Below are 25,337 nucleotides of genomic sequence, written 5' to 3'. Positions count from 1 at the left end.
CCTCCATGCATCGACAAAGAGCCATCCCTGAGAGTATCATGCCGCTGACCCTCAGACATCTGATCACATAGATCCTTCCAAAATCCTCATCTTGGGCATACTGCTCTTTCATCTCATCAAGCTCATGATGATAAGCAAGTGAAACTGCTGCTGCTGAGACCTGTGGCTTGCGTGACAATGCATCTGTGACAACATTCTTTTTGCCTTCCACATGTACAATCTGAAAGTGGAACATAGACAAAAAGTTGGCCCATCTCATATGCTTCTCAGAAAGTTTAGTTTGCGTGAGGAAATAACGCAAGGTCTGATGTGATTTGTCTACACAGTGAAATCAGCCCCAAGCAAATAGTATTTCCATGTAGAAAGAGCATGAATTACAGCCAACACCTCTTTCTCATAAACCTGTAAATGCTTCTTGGCATTCTGTAATATACGACTCTCATAGGCTATCACATGTCCTTCCTACATGAGAACTGCCCCAATGCTGTTCCCACATGCATCACACTGTGGACAACAAAAGCCTTTCGGAGATACGGTAATACCAATATGGGATCCGAAGTAAGCTTTTCTTTTTAAGCTTTTTAAAGGCTGCAATTTCTCGATCAGCCCATCAAAATGGAGTTCCCTTCTTAGTTAAAGCATGAAGAGGTGAAGCAATCTCAACAAAATACTGTATGTACCGCCTGTAATAGGAACACAATCCTAAAAAGATGCGTACATCATGCACGGTCCTCAAATCTGGCCAATTGAGAATTGCTTCCACTTTCGAAGGATCCATACGGACTCCATCTTTACACATAATATGACCCAAGAAGTGTATCTCTTCCAAGAAGAACTCACTCTTCTTGCCATTAATGACCAACTTATGCTTCCCGAGTTCTTCAAACACAATGGCCAAATGCTTCCTATGCTCCTCCTCTGTGCGTGAATGCACAATTATATCATCAAAGAATGTGCCCACAAAGGCTCTCTGAGGCCGAAAAATCCTGTCCATCATCCTGTTAAATGTGGTAGGAGCATTTGTCAAACCAAAGGGCATGACCAAGGACTGATATAGCCCAAAAGTGGTCCGAAATGCTGTCTTATGCACATCCTCGGTCTAATGCGTATCTGATGATACCCACTTTTCAAGTCTATCCGACTAAAGACTGTGGAGCCCTGTAAGCGTTCCAATATGTCATCGATTCTCGGAATAGGGAATCGATTCTTGATGGTGTTCTTGTTTAGCGCCCTGTAATCTATACACATGCGCCAAGAACCATCTTTCTTTTGGGCTAAGAGCACAGGTGAGCAAAAGGGTGATGAGCTAGGCTGGATCAACCCCTTTTTCAACAACTCCTATTCCTGGCTCATAATTTCCTCTTGTTGGGTTGCACTAACACGATACAGCGGTCTATTGGGTGGGGTACTTCCTGAATTAGATCAATAGCATGATCTTCTGGCCTTTTCGGAGGAATTTCTCGCGGTAATGACTCAGAAAAACAATCTTGGAACTCACGTAAGAAATTAGTCCTGTCTTTATCTAACATAGACAAATTAGATTTAGACTCATCATCTTTTGCATCCTTTACAAAAACCAAGTATGCGGAAAGATGCTTTTTCATTACTGATGTAATGGCCGAAGCGGATACAATAGGAACAGATTCCCTTTTAAGCTTTACATCCACAATATGCTCTTTCTCTCTATGAGTCAAACTAATCTTCCAGTTTTACGTATCCACCGTCGCATGTACTATATGGCACCATGGCATACCCAACAAAACATCACACCCATCAAGTGGCATGATAAAGAACTCCTCACTGTCCACATAACCCTGCACATGAAGCCTCAGCTTCCCAATAATAGGGCCATATTAGCCTCATACAAAGGCCCCATCTCCTCTGCGTGGATCCCCATCTGGTGAGATAAAGTTGGCTCTAGCACCTGTGTCAAAGAACATCAAGGCATTATGATCTCTCACTTTGCCCCATGCTCTGTAGAACTCAGTCTCTTCACCACCTGGCTGCTCCTCCCCAACAAGATCAGGAACTAACCCTCCAGAAGGCTTTGGTTTCTTAGACTTGGGCTCCCCTTTAGTGTCAGAGTCCTTTTGGGACTTATGCTTGGGAGGACAATCAAAAGACATATGTCCCTCCTCAGTACAGAAAAAGCACTTCCTAGCATCCATCAAAGCATGTCTCTCCTTAGGAGTTCTCTTGGGCATGAGTAACTTCTTATACTGCTTCTTTGTAGACCCTTTTGCATCACGCAAAGCATGCCCTGACTTTTCAGATTTCTTGCTTGTGCTTTTACTTCCTTTAAATTCAGATGAGACTTCAGTGTGAGTAACGCATTTGCCGTCATAGCATTCTCTATCATCTGCGGCATATTTGTTACTCGAGTCTTTATGCAATAGTCACGCACTTCCTTGGGCAGCCCATAACAATACTTCTCAACCTGCTTAGACAAAGGCACAACACGATAAGAAGTAACTGGGAGTAAGGCTTCCCAAAACTTCTTATTATAATCCTCAAGATTTTCACACTTCGATGCATCCAACTTGTGCCATGTTGTCATTACATCCACCTCAAAAGTAGATGTGAGCCACACGGAAGAGAACACCTGTTTAAACTATATCCAAATAGATGGTGCTATGCCCTGGAAAAGAAGAGTGGACCACCACTGCAATGCATTGCCCTTGAGAAAAGTCGCAGCTTTTCTCACCTTAGAGGATTTTGTGTAATTTCCACCAGAAAAAGCAGCATCAAACTGCTGTAAAAAGGTAAGTTCCTTTAGCTTTGTCTTTGGCCCCGCTGAATGTGTCAAATTTCATTGCAACTCCCCCTTCCTTATAATCCTTCGCCTTACCCATAGGCGTTAGATTATCGTAAGGAAGTGGCTTCACAAGATTGCTACCCCCAGCATTCATGCCCATCATAGGGTCAACATTGCTAGTTCCCACACCTGGCATACCATGCATTCCTGTTGATCCCCCCATGTTTCCAAACACATACCACTATGCATACTAGGCTGCATGCTCCCATACATGTTCCCCTGCATTCCGGGCTGATGCTCCCATACATATTCCCTTGCATTCCGGACTGCATACCACCATACATATTACCCTGCATACCAGGCTGAAAATTAGCTCCAATATTCCCTTGCATTCCCATGCCTCCCTGAGGGTAACCCCCAGTCATAGATTGGAACACGGAACCACAGCCAAAATAGCCTAGATGCATAGACTGCTGCGGGAAGGCACCACTATTGCCCTGAGGTGGGTTCCTAGAACACTCTTTCTTCTTCTTCTTCTTAGGATTAGAAGGGGCTCTCATAAATTCAGCAAACTTCTCACTTTGTGTGAGCTGCATAAACACATCCACTGCCCCTGCCAAACGAGCTTTAAACTGGGCATCATCTTCCTCTTGACTTGGCATGTCTTCTGGCTGGGTTACATCCTCATAACATGCATCTTCTGCAGCTTGTTCTCCTGTGAGTATATCCTCAGATTCATTTCTCTCAGGAGAGGTCTCTTGCTCTTCCCCATCATCATAAAAATAGTCATCTTCTGTGTCTGACACCTTGCTGAAATTTTCAGCAATGGCTTTCCTCGAGACAACCACGAGCTCACCCCCTTAAGAAAGTTGATGATGGGTCCTTGCAATGGAACCTTGACACTGGCCTCTGGTAGAAACAAAAGTGCGGTAGACTAGCAGTCACCCAATCCAATTGTAGTCCAGACAATTAATCAAATAAACAGGAGCTAGAGTGCTCCAAAACAAAAAGGAGAAAGACACCTCTTGGCACCAAAGCTTGGTGCCCCTTTCGGTATTTCTTTATTCAATTTCAATGGAAAGATTTAGATGATTACAACATGGCCATCCATGGCTCGTATGTCTGCAAGTCCAATCTGCCAATCCTCCAGTACCTCTTAGCATAGAAGTTACACAACCTTGTGTCCCAAGAACACCACACTGTTATCACCTCTAATCTGCGAAGTTTGTACATCCATGAGGCTTTGAATAAGCATCTGACTGAACCATGCACATAGCCATAATCTCAGCCATGAAAACCAGTCCACAAACTCATCTAGAATAGCCCACAAACTTGTTCTGTTTCCACCCTCTGAAACTGCCAAACCCTTCCTCTCACAAAGGGCTAGAGAGAACCACTCTAGAGCAGTCTTGAGCCAGTGAAAAGAGAGATTTCAAAAGTCACCTGCAGTCCCACTTGCTCACAAAGAAAGAGAAACTGATAGTCTTGATGTCGGTTTCCACAATGAAGAAAAGACTCGAGGAAAAGCCCCGAATTGTCTTGTCCTCTTGTCTTGCAGCCGCAAGAGGTATCTAGCCTTGTGTTCCCTTCTCACAACTCACACTTCCCAATTGACAACCATCTTCTTGCCAAAAGCAAAGGAGAGAGAGAGGTGAACGTGTAGCTCTGCAACTACAGTAGCAAACCAGCTCTTCAAGAACTAAAGAGAGAGAGAGAGAGAGAGAGAGAGAAACGAGTCTTGAATCTCTGTTTTGTAGCACAGCCAACAATCAGCCTTTATGATCGCCCTCGTGAAACTAGTCCAGTAAGCTCTTGTGCCCTCTTCAGTCCAAAATTCTGCGCTGCCTACCTTCAGTCCAAAATTTTGTGCTACCTACCTTTAGTCCCTCCAGAAGGCAAGCATAAAAGAAGCGCAGCCCTACAGCCCCTGAAAGACACGCAGCCTTTGCAACCCCTGCTTGTATGCGCCTCTTTTTCAGAAAGATCTCCATGCTTGCAGCCTGTATGCGCTCTGTTTTAAAAAAAAAAAACTCTCCACGCTAGCAGCCTGTATGCGCTCTATTTTCAGAAAATTTCTCCTCTCCCTTGCACTGCCCGCCAGCCCTCTTTCCCAAAATCAAGAGAGAGAATAGAGAGAGGGAGGCATGTACTTCCAAAAATGGAGTAGCCCCTTCTCTCCATAAAAATCCTAGGGCCCTTTCAAGTTTATTAAAACTTATGCGTAGGGGCCACCCAAGGTTATAAACATTAAAATATTAAATCCCTTGGTCCCCCTTCACACTTGGGGACGTCCACACATGTTACCATTTGTCCGAGCGCCCAAGTATGAACAATTAAATTTTTATCTTGCTCACCGACCACCATGCTCACACTTATGCTGCACCCATTTTCACAGGGTGTCATGACAGTTTTGCATGTATAATCATTATTTGGATTCTACAATGTTCATAAGAGGTACAGATTGTGTCATTGACTACATTCTTCCCTTTTAAAGGCAGCCTATCTAAGATTTGTGCGTTTTCTTTAGGGTCATGGATATTAAAATCTGATCTCGTTGGACATTATATGTTGGGATTGTTTGGGAAATGGATGGACTGAATAAATCTTGCCATCTTACTGAGTCAGTCATCACAATCACCCATATGGCATTATTCTCCCTCAAAGTCAAGTGTAATGATATAATACTTACCATGGACTTCAACAAAGACCATATATATGTTGATGTTTTTACGATTGAGGAATAACTTAAGGAATTCACCCTCTCCCTACTTACATAGAGTTTGTATAGCCATTAGAGACAAAATGGAAAATCTTCACGGGATACCATATTGTCAAGGACAAGCGTCGTTTACAGGGGTATCAAGGCAGTCCAATTGGTAGTCTTTATTTTTCAGAAAACAAATCTTGGGCACCTGCATGTCGCCCATCGATCTCATTAAATTTTGGAGTGCTGAGTGGTCAGAATCCACTGCAGTCACCTATCATTATCAAAGGCAGAAATAGAGATGCCGAATGTGTCTCTCCATCTCATTGGGAACACATTTTGCAGAGGGTGATGTGGTGTAAAACTGATTGACTCCCCCTATCCTTGATGGCCAAGAAAGGCCATCGGTCGGCCTTTCCCACGCGAAAGATGGGTCATCGGCTCCCTTTGAGGAAAGGTCTACCAATGGCCTTTCCGTACTCCAAGATGCTTAGAAAAATGTTTTGTTCCTAAATCACTTTAGAGGAAACAAATACTCAAAGTCTTCTTGTAAAGAATGGTTTGATATAGAATCTAAATGCACGACATGAAGTGATCAATCTTGACTGATATGGAGATAAGGAAGTTGATCAAAATGCCATTCATAGGTTCCACACCCTTACTAGAAGAAAGGAAAGGTAGTATGAGGTTCAAGGAGGGATTAAGCAAGCACAATAAAAGGTAAAAGCTCATGGTGTAGTTTTGCCAAAATGTAAAGGGCAAGAGACAAAAGGAGATCTAGGTAACTTCTCTCTTAAAGACATGCATGCACATTGCAAGGAGCTATAATGCTCCTTCATGACCCTCTTTTGAGCATCCTATCTTTCTTTATTGGTGAATACATTAGAGCTAGACTCAAGAAGCAAAGTAGGAGAGCTACAAGGGCTTAAGGTTGAAATGGTTAAATCGATGGGGGAGATGAGTGGCTAGTGGTATGTTTACCTTAGCTTTGCAACATGGGTGAATAGACCACACTGGACTAAACTCCTCTACAAAGAAGGTGACAAGAATCAATAGGACATGGCTAAGCTCTTGGGGACTATCATGGAATGTTAAATCAATACGTGGGTGGAACAAAACAACAAGTGGGCCATAGGGCAAGCATGCTTCCGCCATGTGCATAGCACCACTTGGTAATTCTTAGAGTACCCATGGAAGAGGCCAGTAGTAGTAGACAAGATTGCATATCAACATGTGAAATGCCTTGTGCTTGCATTTCAAAAATACTTAGCAATGATATTGGGGTAAAATGGGGTTCGCCTCTCTCACCGCCTCTCTCATCAACCCTTTTTATTGGATTTTTACAAACATGAAAACATATTGTGGGCACATATTGGAAATGCATATTTTGTTCTCTTGGCTCACTTAGCAGTATGCTCAAAAGTTGATGATTATTTTAGATGACTTTTGTATCCATTGTGGGCTGGTGATCAATGTACAAAAGACCAAAATTATCTTTGCCAAAACCATCAAAATGTCTCCTCTTAGTGCACTGCAAAAATCATCCCCGAGAGAAGTATTGGACACCATTATATACCTTGGTATTGAGGTACCTTCAAATGATAGATGACAACAATGTGCACTCCCTTGGAATTGAGGTAGGTACAAGAGCATACTATACATTTGAGAATATATGCAATGAAGCAAGAACTAGAAACTATCTTTTCTATACTTTGGTCACACATGTGCTACTCTTTTGGTCACACAACTATTACTCTTTAAGGTCAAACAACAAATCCTCTACCCAGTACTCCTTTGGAATTTGACAGCTTGCCCCCATTGAAGTCTTGGGGATGTATAGATTGGTAGAATAAATTATCAAGCTTACCTCATGGTAGCTTACCATGGATACCATAGGAAGTAATTTGTAGAAGACCAAGAAGAGAAGATGGTTCTAGAAATTCCCACTACACATCAATAATTGATCCTACATACAAGCTCACCTTCTCTTGAGAGAGAGGTTGTAGGATGCTCCCATACATGTAAGAGAAAGTATCACTTTATGTTATCCATAACATTGCTACCTTCAAAAGAACTTTCTATCTAGTATTAGAATAATCTAATCTATACAAAAATGATTCAATTTTCAATTCTTATATTTTATCAATATCATTCGGTATAGATAAGTGAGTAACATATCATTCGGTATAGATAAGTGAGTAACCAAAGTTAATATTTTAAATATATTCATTTTTATATAGTTAATATATCTTCATAGGGATGAAAGAGAAGAATAAGAAGCTTATCTTAGCCTAAACTCTTAGAAGAAGAAAGATCCTTGGCACATTCCATCAAGTTATGCTATCTATCCATCTCTTGTGATTGAACTCTCTTAGATGTGTCTTTACAATGGTCACTACTTTTTAATTACTATCCAAGCTACTTCACTAGTTCTTACTCTCAAAGTTGGAAGCGGCATTGCATTTAGGCCAAATCGCAATAAGAAAAATATGGAGTTCACCTTGTGGCAAAACAAGTTGGTAGTACATGTAGCACTTCTTTGAATGACTATTAATGCATTATTAAAATTTTAAAGCTATGTAGAATGAGCCACAAAAATAAAAATTCCATCTTGGTCAAACAAGTTGACATGTGGTAGTTCTTTACATGCTTACCCTTATAAATATGTATCAAGCTTTGTGCCTTGACAAATAGTGGAAATATTTTAATTTCCACATTTGTATATGAGATGATGGTAGTGCATGGCAGTGCCATCTCTACACATGCTTGCTAAAACATTGACACCTTTGTAGAAGGAGGCTTTCATACCACTTACGTGTCTATGAGGCTTTGATAATACCACCTTTGCATCACTTCCACGTGCAAGATCAATAAGAATATAGCTATGGCTATGAGGCTTGTTACATTTTTATTTCTAGTCTATAAAGGTTGGTTGCATGACCAAGCTATTCTAAGTCAAAGGCTTTCTTCAAACATCATAAGAGAGGGGGTCACAAGAGACCGACAGAACCTATAGGGGGGCCAAAGCGAATCCATCATGGGTCAACATGAAGGGGGTGGTTGGCAGAGTGCTGGCTGCCTCCTCTTCCTATATATATATATATATATATATATATATATATATATATATATATAAAAGGGAAAATTCACGCATGCCAGCCATGAAATCTAGGATTTTACCAAACACCTATGTAAATGCATAAGCCTAAGGCTTTTATGGATTCCATCATAAATCTAGGATTTTACCAAACACCTATGTAAATGCATAAGCCTAAGGCTTTTATGGATTCCATCATAAATCATAACAGTTTACCAACATTATACAATTAGAAGGGTTAACTTTGCCCCAACATGAAGGAATATGATGATCCTTTCTTCATTGAAGTTATTTTTTGATTTAAGGACTATGTTTATATCGAAACGTTTGATCAAAATTTGACATCATGCAAAAGATATAAGCTATGGGCTAAAATCATGAATAGCTACAAACTACAAAACAACCTTGATTTGTGAAAGTAATTGTGTCCATAGAAGCATTAACAAAAAATAAAAAATATTGTATCTCTAGCTGTGTCAGCAAAGGGTTTGGTGAGGTCCTTCACTAATTGGTTGAACTTCTTATAATATCGAGGCCTTGTTAAGTGAGATGCAAATGTTAGCTAGGAATCTCTCAATAGAGGTTTATAAAAAATACTATTAAGTGATGCAAATGTCAACTAGGAAGTCTCAATAGAGGTTTATAAAAACTCATTGTTATGCATTATAAAGAAAAATAGGAGCGAAGCTACAATCTTTTGTAGTTCATCCACAACGTATTAGTTAGCAGACTCCCTTGGTTTCTTTAGTCCAAGTCTCTCATCACCAACCCAATATATCCCTCTGAAGAGGATGCCTCCAGACTTCTTCATCTCAATATTGAAGTCACTACTTCTTGCTTCTCATTTGATTAATCTTCCGTTGAATTTTCAAGAGAATCATATCAAATGAGTGAGATATGCTTACATAAAATATTGGTGAGAGTAGAGAGGTCAATTAGTGATCTTACAATGAACAATAAAGAGTGAATCACTTGGGACATCAAATGAAATATTGGTATTCCTTTAATCTCTTGTTATCCTCATATTCTTCTTATTACTCTAAGCCTAAAAGAGATTCAATAGAAGGAGAATATTAATGAAGATAAGAAGAAATGAAGATTTTTAGAAGAAGAAATATTAAGGATTCATTATCTTCTTCTTTCTCCTACACTTGATCTAGTATGTGACCTCTTTTTTATTTTCATGTTTCTTTAGTTATTTTTTATAGAAATGATAGAGAAAACCTTAGTTCACATGTTGCCAATTTTACAAAAATGATAGAGAAAACCTTAATTCACATGGTTGCCAATTTTAAAATCAAATAATTTTATCATTTTAATGAAATTTTTGGCCATTTTGTATTGTTAGTTTAAGGTCAAAATATGCATGGCTAGTCTATTGTTATATTGATAGGAATTATGTGTAAACTATTTGGATGGTAGGGTTAAACTCCCCTCCATGTAGACTATCCACATGGAGAGGTTTCACAATTTTATTATTTCATCACTTGATTTGTTAGCTACATCCTATTGTGGTAGATCGGGCACACTCAAAATACCATTGCACCATCTTGGTAGTTAGTATCATAGCTGATTCCATATTAAATACTAATTGTTAAGGGCTGGTGTGTGCACATTTGGGACCATGTTACGGGTGATTTCCTATTATATATTGCACTAGTTTTATAGGTGTTTATATTTGTGCCTATCATATGTTGCCATGTTGGGATTGATTGATGAATAATAGGTGATGAGCACTATGAAGAAGAAGACTAGGATGTCTTATAGGTGTAGATCTTGACTACGTTAGAGTAAAAAGTTATCCTGGTGGAATTGCCCGTGCTTTCCGGTAAAGGGAAGTTTTTTCCGGGTTCGGTTTTGGAACAACCGACGGATTAATCTCTTATCCGGATATCCGTGGGTGAGGCCCGAATGTGGGACCCCTGTCCCACGTGAGAAGTGCTACTTCCGCTGCTAGTACCCTGAATCCGTTGCTTGGTGGGAACAGGGATCTTACATACTGACACTCGTCTCATTGTATGAATGAAGAGTGAAACTCAACTTGTTGGGAGCAAATCAACTTTTGTCATTCAAATAAGCCACTTATTTGCTTTATTTGTCTTTCCATTATTTATCTTATATTTTTTCATAAATTTTCTCTATCATGGGGGATAATCCACAACTTTCATCTATTCAAGAGCAACTCAACATTTTGGATAATCACAAATAGCTACTTAGAGGGAGTTGAGTAGGGATCTAGAATATATATGTATCCCAAAAAAGAGGAGTAACATAGACTAGAACCCATAGGACTATGGAGGCCACTTTACATGCTTGAGATTCTAGGAAGGGTAGTAAGATTAGTTATAAAGCTTTTACTTTTAAAAATTACAATGGCAAGAAAGATGCATACATTGTACTTTCTTGGCATAGCCAGCTTGACGATTACTATTCAGGGGAGAAATTCTATGAACATGATAAAATCACATGTGCTATTAACCATCTAGTGGAGATTGTTGCTTTATGGTGGAATGTCACCCAAGAATAGCCATCATAAACCCCAAACTTGGAAATATTGCAAGAAGTTGATAAAAAAGATTTTTCTATCACCACAATATAAGGCTAGGGCTAGGCAACAATGAGACATCTTACATCAACTGGAGAAAGAGTCTATGTCCACCTATGTTGATAGATTTAGGCAGATCCTTCTTCAATTCAAGCCATATACAAGATCCATGAGAAGGATCAAAAGAGGAAATTTATATATAGCAAGACTTAGACCTACCATTAAGGTTGGAAGTAAATATGTCTCATCTACATTTCCTTAGCTTTGTTGTTTCCTTAGCCACGAATTAGGAAAAATAGATTTCCAAAAGAGGCAAACAATTTTGAACATCAAGGGACAAAAACTAAATCAAGATTCTTTCTAAAGAATTTCGACAAACCCAAGGGCAACAATAACAACACTGCAAAGAGGGTTGACACTTCTAGGAACCCTAACAAAAGGGACTCCAAACCTCATATCATTCAATGTTACATGTGCAACAAAGAAGGTCCTATTGAAAAATATTTTCAAAAAAGAAGAAGAAGATTAATGTGGAAAAATCTGTACATGATTAAGAATGAGGAGAAGGACGGTTCATTCAAGCAAGAGGGTAATGACAATCATGAGTATTCTGATTATGAAGGTAAAAGCAACTCTCATTGTCTTTTGAGAATGAAATAAACTATTTATGGTAAAGATGTTGCATGAAGATGATGATGTTAGCACACATGAGTTTATTTCCAAAAGAACTATGAGATTACATAACCTAGAGTATGTTCCCTCACATTATAAGATTAAAGATATTTTCATATGGTAGTGATGTGTGGATGTAGATTAATAAAGGCACATGTAATTTTTCCCTCCTTAGAAGAGTTTTTTCCTTGAGCATGTGTACACCCTCTTATGAGTGAGTGTGTAAGTGACCTTAGATCTTATCACTTCACTTGAACTTCACTCATTCTCATTAATCTCTACTTTGAATGTTGTGCTTCTCTATATCTCTGCTTACTTGCTATGTGTGTGTGTGTGTGTGTGTTGCTATCTTTGTCTCCACTCTAATAATAATTAGTATCAGAGCATACTTTCTTGGATCTCACCTTTGTTATTTTCTCTCCTCATCACCTCTGCTATTTTTTCTCGTCATCACATCCTCGAGATTCTCTTCTATTTATCTGAGATTGAGCTATCCTCTTAGGTGGAGATTAACATAGTTTTTGTAGCTTTTTGGTCATTTTAGTCATTTTTCAGGACTTGTTTGCATGCTATAATCCCAGGAAGTGTTAGTTCAAACTGTCTTTATTTGATTTGAAATTTTTTGTAGAAATAAATTTGGTGTAGTGCGCAGTGATATAATTTTTAGCTTTTTTGCAGTGCAATAACATAACATGAATTTGGTCTATAGACATGAATTTGATGTGCAGACATTGTGGTGTACACATGCCATAAGTGTTACAAAGCCATCATTCGCTTCTCTATCATTATGGTGTGCGTATGCCATAAGTGTTATGAAACCATCCTCTGCTTCTCTATTGTATGACATCCCATCTTCAATAGTTTCATTAACATCGTCATTATTGTCATCAACTATTTCATCCTTGGCCAATACCATTTCTACACTCCACACTATATAGTCTACCATTTTTCATACCCTTTTGAGTGGGCATTGAGAGTAGTTATAGGTTATTGGGATATTTTTATTTTGTGTCAAATGATATGATTTGCAGGTTGAAATGGAAAGTAATGATGTATTTGGGATGCTTTTAGGGATAAGGACCCATTGTGGTCATATATGATGCGTCATGCATTGGTTGCCAAAGGGATTTGGAATGTTACTACTTGCGTTGAGAGTAGTTATAGGTTATTGGGATATTTTTATTTTGTGTCAAATGATATGATTTGCAGGTTGAAATGGAAAGTAATGATGTATTTGGGATGCTTTTAGGGATAAGGACCCATTGTGGTCATATATGATGCGTCATGCATTGGTTGCCAAAGGGATTTGGAATGTTACTACTTGCGTTGAGGCACACCCCCTCTCACCATTGCAAAATAGTACTATAGGTACATCGGATGGATGATACTTGTCAGAGGTAACTATGGCATTTGCCTCCTTACCTCTCACATCAAAACAAGCTAGGTGGGGGATTGCAAGGATGCAATGCATTTGCATCACATTGTATGTATTTATTATCTTAATCCACATCACATTACATCTCATCCATTCATTCACATCTATCTAATTCACATCACATCTATTCACTCAGGGGCTGCTTCGTCGGCCCCTCTCACCCATCGTACCAAAAGCTCACCATTTTTCAACCATACCGAGGCTAGTCAAGACCTAGGTAGGCTTTGCCGCGTGAGCTGTCCTTTGATGAACACTCCCCACCGCTAGCTGATTGCAACCAAACTTCTCTTAGAAAAACATATACCAAATGCTCCCTCCAGCATTCTAGCATAAGACAGTCCTTTAAGAAAACAGGGTTTCTATGCAAGTTTTCAGTTTGATTTTCTTCTGAATACAAGAGTATTTCTTGAATCAATATCCCCAAAACGAATGTACATAGCGACAACAATTACATGCAAAAGACTACAATTACCTTGACAAGACAACAATCACTTGCAATAGAAAATAACTTTTTTGAAAATAGACATGGTTTTTCATTAATCAAATTGAGATTACAAAACACGGTTTGTTGGATTACAAAGGCTTCCATGTCCCAGCAACACTCCCAAAGGAGAACATGAATCCACTGGTAGATCTTCTATCAGAGATACTACCTGCCCAATCTACATCTGTGTAACCATACAACTCTAATGGTACATCTGCCTCATAAAATAATCCATAATCAACAGTGGCCCCCTAATATTGAAGTGTGTGTCGCACACCATCAAGATGTGGTTTGCGCAGAACCTACATAAACTGGATCTCTAATTAGAAGAATAATTATTTATTAACTCTCTTATTCTCATCAATCTACTTTGTGTGTTGTGCTTCTTTGTATCTCTACTTACTTGCTACATCAGTAGTGTGTGTGTGTTGCTACCTTTGTCTCCACCCCAACAACAAAGTCTACTTACACTAAGGTAGTGAAAACATTAGCTATGACTTGGAGACATGAATATAACTTTCATATTAACTACGATACACATTAGCTATGACTTGAAAACATTAGCTATGACTTGGAGACATGAATATAACTTTCATATTGACTATGATACACATACTATGTAGATTAGAAAAGATATGGTAAGAGTTTATGTCTAAGGGATCAAATGAAAGAACTAGAGGTTAGTACTTTTGCTAGCCACACCCATGCTAAGAGAGATTTGCACATAGGTGTTTGTATCTAGGGGGTCAAATGAAAGAAGAGCTTAGTCCTTTTCTTAGCCACACCTAGGCTAAGAGAGATTTGTGAAAGAGGGAGAAAACTTATATGGTGATAGATTATAGCTATGGAAACTACACATACTAGTCCCTCACAAAAACAAGAATTACTCTCTGAATTCAAGGATATTTGTTTCTTAGAGAAATTTCCTCCTAGACAACCACATTCTAGAACCAAAGACTATGGGGTGAAAGCATATTAAGGTGGCTTAAACAGTTGTGTCGTCCTGGACATGTACTAGTGATAGCACATAGAATTTGAAACCTTATGTGCCTTTTTCAATTAGTATATTTTAAAAGAGAGTCAATTACTAGGCTACCACCCCCTCTCTCTCAATTTTACGAGTGCGGGCCCCTCTCGTAGTCCCTCTCCCTCTCTAAGAGGCACCGATAGTACTGCAATCTCTCTCTCCTTCCCTCCCTCTCATCAAAAGTCTCTCTCTCTCTCTCTCTCTCTCTCTCTCTCTCTCTCTCTCTCTCTCTCAAGAAGGCTACCAGAGGTGGACAATACAAACAAGCTCCAATGTATGAAGTGGTAGGTTTCAAGCAAGACATGAGAACTGCTTTGTGCATGTATTGAATAGAGAAGGGTTTGTGTATAGGTTTAAGGAAAGCTTACAAGTGCTCTTTGCAAGTTTTTAAGGTCTTCAACAAATAAAGGTGTATCATAGGTTTGAGGCAAGCGTACAGGTTCTTTTTGTAGGCTACTAAGGAAGTCGTTTGTATAACCACCTACTAAGTATGTTTTGCAAGCTTATGGAGTTGTATGAAGATGCATTACAATGAAGCAATAGTAGGGGCTTTGGAAGGACCTTCATGAATGAAGAAGAAGTAGAAACATTAAGGAGGTATGAAGCTAACAAAAAGAAGGAGCAAAGGAAAAGAATCAAATTGGAAAAAGAAGCACAAGATTCTAGTCATACTGATGCATTGAAGCAGGAAAGTGTGGAGAATATTGTAGAATATATATTGGGAGTGCTTAAGCAATTTATCAAGCAAGGAAAATCTAAAGTGATGCAAGATGTTTTTAATGATAAGCATGGTTTGGCATGTCTTAAGGAGAGATGTAACCTTGTTTTGGCATGTGACAAGGACAAGAAGATGTAAATATTCAAAAAGCATCAAAGCTATTTGACATTTACCCAAGGAATCTATATAAGGCATTGGATAGACTTTAAAGGGTAAGCTTTATGTGGAGCACTCAATACATCTGCTTGATGACTCCTAGATATGGACCCAGTTTAATGGTGTGGCACATGTGTAATATACCATAATTACTACTATGCTGTAACAATCCACTCAGCTAGCACATGTACTAATAACCCACATGGTGATGTGATTTACTTCATATCTAATATAGCACTACTAGTCTACTATGATGCACATATAGTAAGCCACACATTGAGGTGAGTTAGTACATATGCAATATGTCATACTTTTTAGCCTATATATAGCACATGTAGTAACCCATACAATGATCTGAGAGAGTACGCGTGTAATATAGCACAATTACTATGGTATATAGCAAACGTAGTAAGCCATACATTGATATGAGTTTATAGATGTAAGGAATGCATAGGAAGAACTTGTAGAGTAGGGGAGGAGGGCAAGAGCTTATGCACTTACACCATCATTCTATGAAATAATGCTATCGACTCCTTGTCCCTTTTGGAGCATGGTGGGTCATTTCCTTGACAACTTAGCTAGCGGTATCTACTTAGCTCACTTACCTATAGTATTCATGCCAAATCTCAGTGAGGATGCACTCAGACCGTTACATCATCCACAAGAGAAGGAAAATCTATTAGAATCAAACTGTGAGGATGATGAGCTTAGTGACATTGGGTCTAACTTAGCATATGAGTTATGGCTATCTAATGACGACTTGATAATTTTGAAGATTTTTTTTAAAGGTTCACATAAAGTAACAATGTAAGTTCTCAACATTACAAGTGTAATTCTACCAGACTGACTTCCCAAAACCATACAACTAACCAGGTGTATTCTAAACCCATCCTCAATTGTTGTTATCGTTTTCAATTTTAAAAATTTAAATAAATTTTCCATTCAATGTTTATTTGAGTGCTTGTGTGTATCCTTCTGTTGACATGTCTATCTTTATCTACTTATTACTTGGATAACCATTGAGGATTTGGTCATGGTTCAATCTTTACTTAGATCAACCTTGAAGTATGCCAGGTGTACTGCACCTTCCTTAGTGTGCCCTCTTTAGTTAGAGTAAAGCCTTCTAGGTGAATTGTGAAAAGGGAAGTAGTTTAAAATAAAAAACAAAATAAAAACCAAGAAAAAAGAAAAAGAAAAAGAAAAAGAAAGGCCCAAGAAGATAACCATTGCCATGTGCGACCTTGCTAGGACTTTTGGCTCTTAGTGATAGAGCCTTTGGAACTGTAGTCTTGATCTTCATGAGATGGGACCTTTGTGGTTGAAAACTTACCAAACCATCACTATCGAGGTACTTATTAGCGGTTCTTAAATCCTCTTTTATGAGGTCTCTAGGCCATTTCTTGGGTCTCTGCAGGGTGGTGCCCTACTCTTACAATTTTATCTTAGAATTAAAATTACAAAAATAAAGAATAACAAGGAAAAATAAATCACTTAGCAATTTCTTTTATGAGGTTAGATAATAGCTAGAGATGGTTTCACAAAAGTGATCGTGTGTGTAGAGACTAGGATCATAACCCAAGGCATGTTCTTTGCTCCATCTTAGCTTAGATCAAATTCATACCAACCTTAATATTACCCTTTTCTTGACTAGAAACATTTGACCAATCACACAACAAAATTTCCTCATTGCTTGATTAGTTGTTTGAATTGTGCTTAAATTTTAATTATTTTCCACAAGAATACCTTACTGGTTATACCATGTTGCCTTGTAGACCTTCCAAGATCTTTAGATTTCCAATGCCAACATGCATCCGACATACAACCTCAACACATCTTCATCAACATATTCTGAGGATGGAATCTACATAATAAGGAAGGGGGGTATGTTAACCCTTACCAGAGACCTCTATGTCATCTCGATGCTGGCCACCTTACCATCTTTAACAGTTTTGGCCAAAGTTGCTGGAAACGTCAGATTTCATTGGAATGTACTTATAGCGTATTATTTTGCATGTGTGACCGTCATCGCTTGTCTATTAAAGGTGCACCAAAAGATCTTAAGGGGAGAGTAATATTTGTGGATTAGGTGTTTGCACAAGCTAGAGTGGCCGAATGAGCCCTAGGATATAATTTTTAACTTTGGTCACCCAAGAGTGTAAACCCTAGTAGCCACACATAAGAGGCAAAATGTAACTCTCACCACTCATTCTTTTATGCATAATGATAGAGTGCTCTTCTTCTCTTCTCTCCAATACTATTACTTGCTTTTCTTTTGCTTATTTGAGCTCTTATCTGTGCTTGCTTGCATGTGTGTGAGAGATGAGTGTGTAAGATTGAGTGGTGAGGAGAGTTGAGCTTCCGTTGGAGTGCAGTGATGGCTTCAGGAGGAAATACTGCTTCTATAGCTCTATCCAAAGCATGCCACTGAGGGAGGAGACTATTATAAGCACCACAACCCAACAAAAACAACACTAGAAGGCACCAGCATGCCTAGCTAACATCCCTTGGTCCTCAGATGCCCCAATTGGATACTTCAATACCCTCCCAACCTCCCTATTTGATATGGCAGTCTATTCAAAATGTCCTTTAGGGTCAGCACTGACCTCCAATGTCTTTGATCTATCACCTAACAGCCTCTCCTGACCATAGCCAACATCCAGCTGACTAAATTAATCTCCAGCTGCTGCTGCTGATGCAGAATCACTCAGAAGCTCTTTGTTTCCTATAAGAAATATGCTCCCCAGAGTCCCAAAATGTCCTCCACAGTTAGCTAGCTTCAAACCCTTGTCCTAAAACCTATCAGAACTAAGCAGCTGTCCTCAACTGACCTCTGGCAGATAGAATACTCCCTTGACTATCCCAGATAGGCCATATTCTCATTGTTACCTGCCTCCAAATTCAGATGGCTTTCCCTAGTCCAAAGTTGATTCTCTAGTGTTCTCCACGATCCTTGAGTGCCTGCAGACTAGATAAACATGATCCCTCGACCTTCCTAAATGTCTTGTTGACCCTCTTTCGACCCTTTCTTGATCCTCCTCCTGCAAAGTTTTGCCTCAAAATTCTACCATAGAACTGTCTATCTCAGAAGTCTACAGTAAATCTAAAACTTCCCAAAATGTTCTCTTACACCCACAAACCCTCAGACTTTCAAAGCTTTGCAAGGTATCACCTTACAGAATCTCTGCTGACTATTGCAAGCTCACAGCTTTGGAATGGAGTGTTTTCACCCAACTAACCAAAATAATCTGGATGACACAACTTATCACTCCTTTGAGTCAGCTAACACCACATGAGCCTCAAAACACTTAAACAAACCCAAAACCCAACCTTAGAATCAATCACTTGACCACCACTGGTGTGTCAGACTGCTACCACCACATAAACCTTATTAGACACCCAACCTTTCTGACAACTGTCCTCAGATAGACCTAAAATCATCAGCACTGCCTTAGATCCACTTCCTATCAACTTAAATGAGTTAGGACAAGGTCCCAATACAACTTCTGCTCTGCTGACCTTTCTGATGTCTAGCTAACTTAGAATCAACCCTTACTTAGTCTAACTGGCCCAACCCAAACTCAACCATAAAGAGTCCTTCACTTATAGCCTTGTCTCTGTAAAAGAACTCCATCTAGGAAACACATAATTGAACCAAAACCACAAAAGAACTCTTTAATTCACACAACTTTATTCTTTGTGTATTTTAGAAGACTGTGTAACACATGATCAACCCTGGTAATCGGGATTGAGAAGATAAATGAAAAAAACAACAGAGAAAGACAACTCTCACACAAATAACCACAAAATAAACCAGATATATGTTCTCTACTCTAACAAGATCATCAACAACTATATTGTCTGCAGCTACACCTTGCAGGCTTATACTAGCTAATACAATAGGGAGATGCTTGAGCAATCCTCAAATATGGTCCAAGTTCCAACAATATTGCACTATGAGAGGTTTTGGGATAGAATCTCCCACACAAAACCGTCTCCCACTCCTGCAATCCCCTGGTGTGGACAGATCTTAGTCTTCTCTTACAAACTCCATGTCGTCTTTCATATACATAAAAAACCCACAGATAACCATCTTCACAGCAATCTCACAACCCAAAACTATCTCTCTTAGCAATCACTTCTTCAACACACACAAAAGCTCCCACAATGCTCTCACGAAAAACTCCCTCAATTACACCCTTCCTTCTTGTGTAACTATGCTCTATCTCCATGCATGCCCTCACCTACTCTACCCAATCTTGTTGGCCATTCACCATGCAATAGTCCTAATAACAGCTTGTTACATCTAGTTATAAGTGCACAACTATCCATGCAAGAATCCTATGTTTCCTAAGGTCCCTAACCATATCCAATTTGTCTCTTTCTTCTCTTGGGGTTGGAGTGAGTATCTTCATTGAGTATGTTCTCTTGGCCACAAAAAATGCTATCATCTTTTGCTAAAACCCCCATGGTTAGAGCATATCTACTCAACCAGATGCTATGGATTCATTGAAACAATCATTTGTAAAAAATAAATCCAGGTTGCAACAAACTTCTTCATAGTCTTCTACATAGCTTCACCATAGTAGAGAAGTCTTCATCCACCGTCTTTGAGTCTTTTTGTACTGTCATGATTCTGCACCAATATGGCTTTAATTTGTAGCCATTAACCCTCTTTGAATGAAGGTGATCATCCAAATTTGCAAGTTGATAAGAACCATTCTTATAGATGTGCACAACTTTGAAGGGACCTTCCCACTTGATTTGGAATTTAGTCTAGAAAGTATTGTCCAATTTGCTATTGTACCTAAGCACCAAATCTCCCTCTTTGATGCCTTTATCCTTAGAGGTTTTGATCTCTTTGTGTTGAAGAGGAAAGTTTTGAGTTAGGTCTGACAGTTAGCTGTGTCAGCAGTCAGGTAGTATAGAAGGAAAAGGTATTTCTAAGTCAGAAGACTATTAGAGCTGTTAGCTTGTGAGTGTAGGGAGGTGAGTCCTAGTGGAATTTGAGCATTTTGTAGGCTTAAGAGGGTCAATGGACACATAGGAGAGGAATATTGATCCAATTGGGTTGGCTGGATCAGTTTGGTGAGAACAATTAGACTAAGAGCTTTGGAATCAACTAAGTTTCAACTTAAGCATCGAGAAGATGCGACTACACAAGCACAAGATCTAGCCCAAGCCCTGGAGGAGGGTATGCCACCTTTAAAGCCAATTTTAGAAAGGCTTGAAGGAGGGTTAAGAGATAGCTATGTAATTTGACATTGTAGAGCCTAGTCTTGATATGATGAAAGGAGAGTGATTGACCAACTATACATAAAGGAAGACATTAACAACCAATTGTCTAACTAAGAGTTCCTCACACACTTGTAGAGATTGTTGTCACAAAATCATGCAAGAACTCTTGTGAGAAAGCCTAAGAACCATTAGAACACACTCCTATTATGGCTGATAAGGGGCCTACACATCCATACATGCCTAACCCAATAGTTCCTCACACACTTTTAGACATTGTTGTCACAAAATCATGCAATAACTGTTGTGAAGAAAGCCTAAGAACCAGTAGAACACACTCCTATTATGGCTGATTAGGGGCCTACACATCCATACATGCCTAAGCCAAGTAGTGGTGGTAGAGGACAAGGAAGTGGGGTGTTTAATCTAGTAAGATCTAGTCGAAGACCCAACACAAGTGGTGGAACTAACCCTGCTAATAGCCACAACTATCCTAGTTGATTTATAGAGAATGGCTACTAAAATAGACAGGGGGATGGCTATGGAATTAGGAATATCTCATGCACCAAGGCCAATACAGATGAAGCCACATTATATTGCAAAGTTAATATAAAGATTTATGGGTGATGGGAGATGAAAGAAAACATAATAATGAAAGTGGGAACTTACTAGTACAAAGCACTAAATTACATAAAGAAGTGGAGAGTTGAGATATCGAGCTCATCTAGTGAGGTGGTGGACACTGATGACCCGCTTGGGGGATAGGCCCCACACTTACACCACTGGAATGGTTGGTGAGATCATGGGTGATATGCGGCGGCCAGTGGGATGACAGGCTATGTGTGACAGCCATTCTAGAGACTGGCATAGTTATAGCGCTAGCTCATTTAGTTGGGTTCACACTATAGAAAACCCTAGTATGTATTTGGTTGAGTACCTTTTCATATCGTGTGTACTCTTATCTTTGTATATGTTGTGTTGGATGTTGTGTGAAGAAGAAGAAGATTTTCAGCCTCTCACCTTGTGTGTTCTCTTTTAGGGTTTTGTGAGTATGTGTGTGCTTGCAAGAGCTCAAGCTCTCTTCTCCCCTACATCTTTTCATGGTATCAGAGCCTGGTTCATGCTAAGGGGGCTGAGCTGCAAGCAAGAGAAGCACAGGAACCGGTACGAGGGTAAGAGCTTCATCTACTCTTCCCTATTTGTGCTGGCGACTACACCTTGTCGGGAGCTCTACGGGAGGTACCGGCAAACGATCTCTGATTGAGGAGCTTTCTTTGTGGGAGTAAAGTTATAAGGCAACTATTTTGTCCTATTGAACGAAATTTTCAGGCCGAAAATGCATTTCGGGTGTGTTACGACCTCCGTTTTTGGAAAGTAGGCGATTTTGAGCACTCCGGGTAAGTCATCGATTCTATGCAGAACTCTGTTTTAAGAACTACAGGAAGATAGATTGGTTGTGCAGACATTGTGTGTGCTGCAAGGAGGTCAAACAGTTGCCATTGGGTGTATGTATGCACATTGAGGTCACTGGTTGTGACATTTGAGTGTAGTACAGTATCGCTGCAGAAAATACAGCAGTTTGTGCAGGACAAACCAGAGTGCTGTTTCTGGTAAATTTGTGTCTGGCAAGATGTCAAATGATGGCATAAACCAGATTGTTGCTGAGAATCTTGACAAGAACAACTTCCATGATGCTTGGAGGTTCAGGTTGACAAATTTCCTGATGGGAAAGGGTGGACTACATAGAAGGTGAGCATGAAGAGGCACCGGAGATACCAGAGATCAATCCGACTGCTACAGATGTGAAAGAGTTCAAGGATTGGAACCAAGGAGCCAGAAAAGTTATGTATTGGCTCTCTATCAGTATACAAGACACCATGATTGGGCACATACAGGATGCCAAGTCCCCCAAGGAGGCATGGGACACCTAGGTAAAACTCTATGAAACGAATACCAAGGCACGAAAGATAGAGTTGAAGAATGAACTTCATACTGTGGAGAAAAAGAGTATGTCTGTGAATGACTATGCATTGAAGATCAAGGGTATTGTGGAATCCCTTGCATCTATTGGTGTTTCAGTAGATGATAAGGTGGAAGTCTGTCTACATGGTCTCGAGCCACAATACAAGGTGTTCAAGACGTCTATTCAGACTCGGGAAAACATTCCCAATTTCACAGATTTGGTGTCTATGTTGATTATAGAAGAGAAGAGCTTGGGTGAAGACCAATAGTCTTCACAAAACAAAAATAACTACACAAGTTCAGGAAGAGGACGAGGTAGAGGAGGCTGTGGACGCGGCCAAGGAGGTGGCCGAATAGGTAATCAAAATTATGGCCAGCAGTAGTAACAACAATCCCAGAATTCACAACAACAACATGCAGGTGGAAGAGGCCAATTCAGAGGCAGGGAGAGTCAAAGAGGTCATGGAAATTGGCAAAGGCAGTATAATGATACACGTGGATGCTTTTATTATGGTAAGCCTGGACATGTATAGGCAGATTGTTACAAGAAGCAGGCTGACATGCAAAATGGGAAATTGCAGCAAAACAACTATGCATCCTTGAGCAGAAACAATGAGGATAATGAAAGGTTGTTTGTTGGTTATGCAGCATGTCGTTAATGCCATGTCTGAAAATGTTGAAGCAGTACATAAAGATGATGTATGGTACGTTGATTCAGGTGCTTCAAACCACATGACAAGTCATGGGGAGTGGTTCAAGGAGATGAAAAACTTTGAAAGATTAGGTTTTGTGGAAATAGGGGATGACACTGCTCATCAAATTGCCCATGTTGGAGATGTGCCATTGTCTATGCATGATGGCAAAGTGAAGTACCTTGTAGATGTACTTCATGTTCCGAACATAACAAAGAATCTAGTTTCAGTTGGCCAGATGTTTGAGTAGGGTTTGCAGGTTTGGTTTATATGTTGAAGACTTTAAAGGCAAGTGCAAGTTGGTTGCAAAAGGCAACAAAGTGGGCAGAATGTTTACATTGAATGTAAACATGCCTGAAGTGAGTGCTGCAATGTTTGAAAATGGTTCAAGAATTGTGGTAGACACAGACATTTGGCATAAAAGAATTAGACATGTGAATGTGCAGAGAATGAAGTCTATGCAAACTAAAGGAATTGTGACAGGGCTGCCAAAGCTTCATGAAGGAGAAGAGTGAGGTGTTCACTCATTTTCAGAATTTCAGAGTTATGGTTGAAAAGGAAACAGGGAAACATGTAAAGTGCCTAAGGCCAGATGGAGGGGGAGAGTACTTCTCCAATGAGTTCTCTGAATTTTTGCAGAAGAATAGTATTCAGAGACAGTTTACATGCAGATACACTCTGCAACAAAATGGAGTTGCTCAGCGGAAAAACAGGCACATTACTAAGATTGCGTGAGCATTGATGGTGGGAGAGAAGAATATGCCGCATAGCTACTGGGCTGGCGCTGTTTCTACAACAGTTTACATCATGAACAGGACTCCAACTGTAGCCATACATGATGTAACTCCACCAGAGGAGAGGTTTACTGGCAGAAAACCTGATTTATCTCATCGGAAATTCGTTGGATGCATTGCATATGTGCATGTGCTACATGAGCTGAGAACTAAGCTGGATCTAAAAGCTAAAAAATGTGTGTTTATTGGGTATTCCCTTGATCGAAAGGGATATAGGTGTTATAACCCTGCTACACGTGAGTTGAGGGTAAGCAGGGATGTTGTTTTTGATGAGATGAGCAGCTGGTATGCTGCTAAAGAAGAAGCTGTTGGGGCTGATGTGAGTGGAAATGTGGTTGCACAAAATACAAGTCAGCAATCACAGTCTTTGAGTGGACCAAGAGAGTCCTCATCTGGTGGTTCAGTTGATAGACCATGGAGTGGCAGGCTGCGTCATAATACCAGTCCTGCAAATGTGATTAGTACATCACATAAAGGCAAAGAGAAAGTGGTTGAGCCCCTTAGTATGCCTGACATTTCTGCAGGGCATTCTCATGATGTTGATGGAGAGTCTAGTGGCTCAGAGATGAGCCTTGATGAGGATCTTTGGATACCAGCTATGAGAACACATGGTGTAAAGAAGGCTATGGAAGCCATGAATGCAAAGGTGCAAAGATTTGGGAGAGTGAAGAATCTTGTGCAGAGGTTTACCTATGATGGTTATGTGGCACATCACTATGCATACATGGCAAAAGTTATGCAGGTTGTAGAGCCCACATGCATTGATGAGGCTGTTTTGGAAATGTGTGTTGGTGGGAGAAAGCTATGGATGAGGAGATGGATGCACTATATGGAAATGAGACTTGGGATTTAGTGCAATTGCCTGAAGGCAAGAAAGCCATTGGATGCAAGTGGGTGTACAAAGTAAAACATAGCAGTGATGGAAGCATAAGCAGGTACAAGGCTAGATTGGTAGCCAAAGGATATGCACAGACATATGGCATTGATTATGAGAAAACTTTTAGCCCAGTTGCCAAGATGGCAACAGTGAGAGTTGTGATAGCAGTGGCTGCGTCAAAGCAATG

The sequence above is a fragment of the Cibotium barometz genome, chromosome 30, assembly GCF_041138505.1.
Source record: "Cibotium barometz isolate CiBa-2024 chromosome 30, ASM4113850v1, whole genome shotgun sequence".
In the NCBI taxonomy this organism is placed as follows: domain Eukaryota; kingdom Viridiplantae; phylum Streptophyta; class Polypodiopsida; order Cyatheales; family Cibotiaceae; genus Cibotium; species Cibotium barometz.
The sequence above is the reverse complement of the archived record's forward strand: the minus strand, read 5'-3'. Positions refer to the sequence as shown.